General features: G+C 38.1%; 1 pseudogene; it reads left to right on the forward strand.

The window, feature by feature from the left end:
* Window positions 1–222: 222 nt before the first annotated feature.
* Window positions 223–5,042, forward strand: part of LOC141690445 (uncharacterized) — a 6,929-nt pseudogene continuing 2,109 nt past the window's right edge.

A 5,042-nucleotide genomic window follows, 5' to 3' on the forward strand; every position in this document is an offset into this window, starting at 1 on the left:
ACAACTTTTATTCCCTCTAATCAATTTCCATGGCACCCAAGAGACAAAGAACATAAGTTAGCATCAGCACCACCAATTCATCAAGTGTGGGTGGTTTAAGGCCAAGGTTCTCTACTTTGAGGCTGAAGCGGAGTATACTAGGCTTCTTTCAAGCCAATCATCAAGGAGCGTGGCATTCTGCTATCAGGGAAGGGTGGTCAGCTATTGGGGATGATTCTTGAGATGGGTTGGGTTCCTATTTGCGAGGCACCTTCTGCAGTGCCCATGAGTGTGGTTCGCGAGTTCTATACGAACGCCAAGGCCAAGAAGAATGGCTTCACTGTGGTTCAAGGGAGGATGGTGGAGTATAGTGCAGAAGCGATCAAGACTGTGATTGAGCAGCCCGCGAGGAAACCCGGGCAGGACACCTCGAACGATAAGACTCTAGAGGACTTTAATTTGGATCTTATTGTTGCTACTTTGTGCCAGCCCGACACTCACTGGAAGATCAAGAGGGGCACAGTCGCCGAGTATTCTACGTTCCCGGCTTCCAGCATGAACAGGTTTGCCCATGCATGGAACGCTTTAATATGTGCTAACATCATGCCATCTTCGCATGTGCATTAGATTACGGTAGAGCGTGCACGACTGTTATGGGGCATTCTGCAGGGTGATTATATAGATTTGGTGATGGTTATCTATTAGGGGATTCTGAAGTTCTTGAGGGGGAGCACTACGGGGTCTATTCCGTATACGTCTGTGGTGACGAAGCTGTGCATGGCAGTTGTTGTGCATTGGCCCGCACATGAGCAGTTGCAGCTTCCGAGTGCTCCTATCGACAGCACTACTTTGGCTATGATGCAAGAATGGGATGGAGGCAAGCCCGATCTGAAGGGGCTTGGGTATTGTTTTGACCACCTACCTGGTGGGAGGCCAGCTGCTGGTCAGGCGAGCAGGACTGCATGGAGATCTCAGCTAGGAGATGAAGGAGGACCATCACAGCAGGCACAAGAGGAGGATAAAGGAGCTGCTATGGGAGCTGGTTTGAGCATGACGTAGTACAGGCGTTTGGCGAGGAGGATGGATATTATGCATGACATCCACAACAGGTTCACACGAGACCTCAACCAAGCATTGGGAACAGCTTTTAGAGCCACTGTTGTTGACATTTAATGGCCAGTTTTTGGTGAGGATTCCATGTATCCACCTCCTGATACACCTGAAACTCCACCCGTTGAGGGTGATGATTCTGATTCGTAGTAGGTATGCCTGAATTCCTTACTATTATATTCACTGAGGACAGTGAATATTTTAAGTTTGGGGTTACTAGTTGAAGGGATATATTTTTGTGTGAGTCGCATATAGTTGCATGTTCATGATAGTTTAGTTCATATAGTTTACATAATTTGCCATGCAGTTTTTTTTTATTTTAAATTTTTGGTAGTTTTATGATATTTTGTTCATATAGTTTTCATGCATTTGCATTATAACATGATCCCTTAGATAATTTTTCCGATTAATTGGTGATATTGATGCTAGTATAGTGATGTCGTATTTAGTGATGTTAAGTCTTATCAAATTAATTTGCATGCTAGAGACACTTGTATTTCACAAAGTCTTATAGGTTACTTATGTGCTACTTCATGATCATGGTTTGTTTGTTTGTCAAGGTTTAATCGCTTGTTTATATTTAGAATTTAGGATATTCTCTTTATAATAAATAACATGGATTTTTAGAAATAGGATAACAATTGGATTTCATTGCTAGTTTTTGTGGCTAGGTGTCAAATGGCTAGTAGCCGGCTCATATTTATATGAGTAGTCTAGGGTTGAACGAGATGGCGTGAAACGCACACGTACAAAAAAAGAAAAAAAAGAAAAAAAGGAGAAAAGAAAAAAAAAGAAAAAAAAAAGAATAAGTGTTATGTATAATTGATCACTAGTGGGCTCTTTAGTACTCGAGTTATTAAGTTCTTAGGGGACTTTGTGCCTAGTGACCTAATGATTTTATAGTCTGGGATCCGCTAACCTAACGCTCGCTACATGGGTACTATTGTATAAGTCTTTTGTGGACCTCACTCATTGCACGGTCAAATAAGCATTTATGTGTTATTTTGTTTTGAATAAAATCTTGAATCCATTTAAAACTTCAATATAAGAATTGAAGTGTTATAAGTTATTTTGAGTCTAGCTTTTTATTTTACTTATAACCTTGCGATTGCCTTGATGAGTAATGAGTCATGATTACTGATCTAGTTGCAGTAGTATATCTGTAAGCATCTTCACACACGCACGTCTCTAGTTTGTACATTGATTTGTATGATTTGATTGATCTTCATGCGAGTAACTGCATTTGTTGATATGTCGCTTATTGAGTAGTTGAGTTATTCTAGTGGGATCGTTGCATTCATATAGTAGCATTCATGCATTTATTGTTTCTTGTTCTTTGAGTCTGTTTATGCTTGAGGAGAAGCATCGATTCAAGTTTGGGGGTATGTTGAGTGGCATTTATGACAATTTATTATGCTCTAATAAGCTTCGAATTGTGCATTTGCACTCAAGTTGTTAAGTGTTTTAACGTGTTTTCTAGTGTTTTTGCATTTCAGGCATTATATAGGTAATCAGGTGAATTAGCATTATTTTGGTGCTAATTTGGTGTCCAGGTGTTGTTGGAAAAAGATGAAATCTAAGTTTTTCCCAGAAGGACGGCGCTCCCGCGCTATGATAGCACGCGGCCGCGTCGGGGTTCCAGAAAGACAGCGCGCCCGCGTTTTGATAGCGCGCGCCCGCGCCGGTGTTGAATTCAAGAATCATGTTTCTACTTTGATTCTAAAAGGGAAGACTTCCAGATTGTTTAGGGCTACTATATATATTCAAATAAGGTCTTTTTAATAAAGAGACGTACCAGAGCGCAACGAGAGCCGTAAGAAGACCGTTTTAGCACGGATTCAACGAAAACGAAAAAGATCTTGTTTTTACTTGTGAATCTCTGTTCTAAGTTGTAACTTGGATGCTAGTTTTCTTATTTTGTGAACCTTACTCTTGTTTCGTACTTGGTTTTATTAATTGGTTATAAAGACTACGTTTATTATACCATGCTTTCATCGGAACCCACGTTGATGATGAGTCCGATTATAGGCTAATCGTTATCATGGGGTTCTAGCGGATTTATTTATAAATTTCTTTAGTTAAATTATTTGTATGCCCTAGTGTGTGGTGATTGTATGATAGCCTAGTATTGGTTGTGCTTATTCGTCTTATAAGAGTCGTGAACTTGTAAGATAGCGTGTTAATTCTTAATGAAGCAACAGTAAATTTAAGGATTTAGAACTTGCCATGCTAGCATAGGTTCATGTGTTATTGTTATGCATGATTCGTAGGTAATTTTACCCATCTTACTTGCCTTGTGTAATCATGATAGATAACTTGTGCTTCAAACCTTCATGTTGTCAAATTCTACAGACATGTAGGGTCTCAATGTCATTGGTGTCTATTCATCTTATATCTCTTTTGTGGATGTCTGTTACTATGTTCTTCGTGCAACGACAATTGGCGATTAGCGGTTCCGTGTTATCTGATTAGTGTCATCACCATTTCATGCTAAGGTTAAGAAAAATAAGGCTATTGAATGAAGTATTTAATGAAGTTAAAATCCCATGTTTGTCTCATATAATTCACAACAATCTTTCCTCTCTTAGTATAATCATTAGTATAATCATTAGTATAATTTGTAGTATAAATAACCCAAAATTGTTATAGTCTTAGCATTGGATAATAGCCATATCTTCGGTGCATAAATTACATAGTTAACCAATTCAGTCTCTGTGGGAACAAACTAGAAAAGATTCTATATTACTTGCGAACGCATATACTTGCTTGAATTATTAACGCGTGTTTTTCCCTAACAAGCCCAGTAGAAGGGGAGTCCCCCTCCCTATAAATGACATTTAAGCAATTTCCCAAGTTCCAGTAGTTTTGACCTAGGTGTTCGAGCAATCACAATGCCCTTTTTCGGAGTTCCACTCATTTTTTTTATACTCTTATAACCAAATGAAAGCTTATATATCCTAGTACTCCAAATAGTATTTTCAGATATTTTCAGATTTTTTCAATATTTTATTTTGATTTTATAAATCTTTTTTTTTCTGAATTAATTCGGGAAGGGATTTTACATACCAAAACTCATTATTTTTTTTATAATTCCACTTGGAAATGATAGCTAATGAAGATTAGGATTTTTCATGATTTTTTCAGATTTTTTGAATTTCAACATATATTTTTAATTTTTTATTAGTAATTTAAGGGAAAACTTAATTAAAAAATTAAAAAAAAAAATTTTCCTTTGATTATAATTCAAAAAATGTAACTTATTTCCTAATATATATTGTTTAAAATAAATTTAAAAAATATATCTTTTTTTTAATATCTAAGCTTTATTCATTATTAAAAAATGACTAATATTTTGAATTTTTAGAGGACCTTGATACTTAGCGTTCTACATAGTGCTCTTTTTGGCTAAAAGTTGGTCATAACTATACCATTATTTCTTCCTACTTTGATTAGTTCTATTTTGAATGGATATGCAATTACTCCAGCACGACGTGTAAAACAAAAGCATGCTTCAAACTAACGCCGACACAATCTCTAGTGACAAATTACTATTCAACAACATGTTTTGCCAAATCTTAAGAAAAACATTGAACGTGTGTTTTCTCACTGGAGTAATCGGTAATCAGTCGCCGGAAGGGCAATCGTGCAAATACCGAGGGAACCTGACGCCCCAAGACACCCGATAACCCCCGAGGCCCCGTTGCCAAACACCTATCCTACCTTCACAATTCCTAATACCCCCAAGGCCCCGTTGCCTTGGACCCAAGTCATATATCCCCCAAGGCCCCATTTCATTTTTCCCAGTTCCGCCTCTCTTTGTTTGGAATCGGTCTCCGACGCTCCGGTTTGGAGTCGGTCCCCACTCCCTTTTTGAATGGTCGTCGGTCGCTCCACGTTTGCTCAGATGGGCTGATGCCTATTTTACTTTTCCCACTTCTCTTTGTTTGGAATCG

The sequence above is a fragment of the Apium graveolens genome, chromosome 10, assembly GCF_009905375.1.
Source record: "Apium graveolens cultivar Ventura chromosome 10, ASM990537v1, whole genome shotgun sequence".
Lineage (NCBI taxonomy): Eukaryota > Viridiplantae > Streptophyta > Magnoliopsida > Apiales > Apiaceae > Apium > Apium graveolens.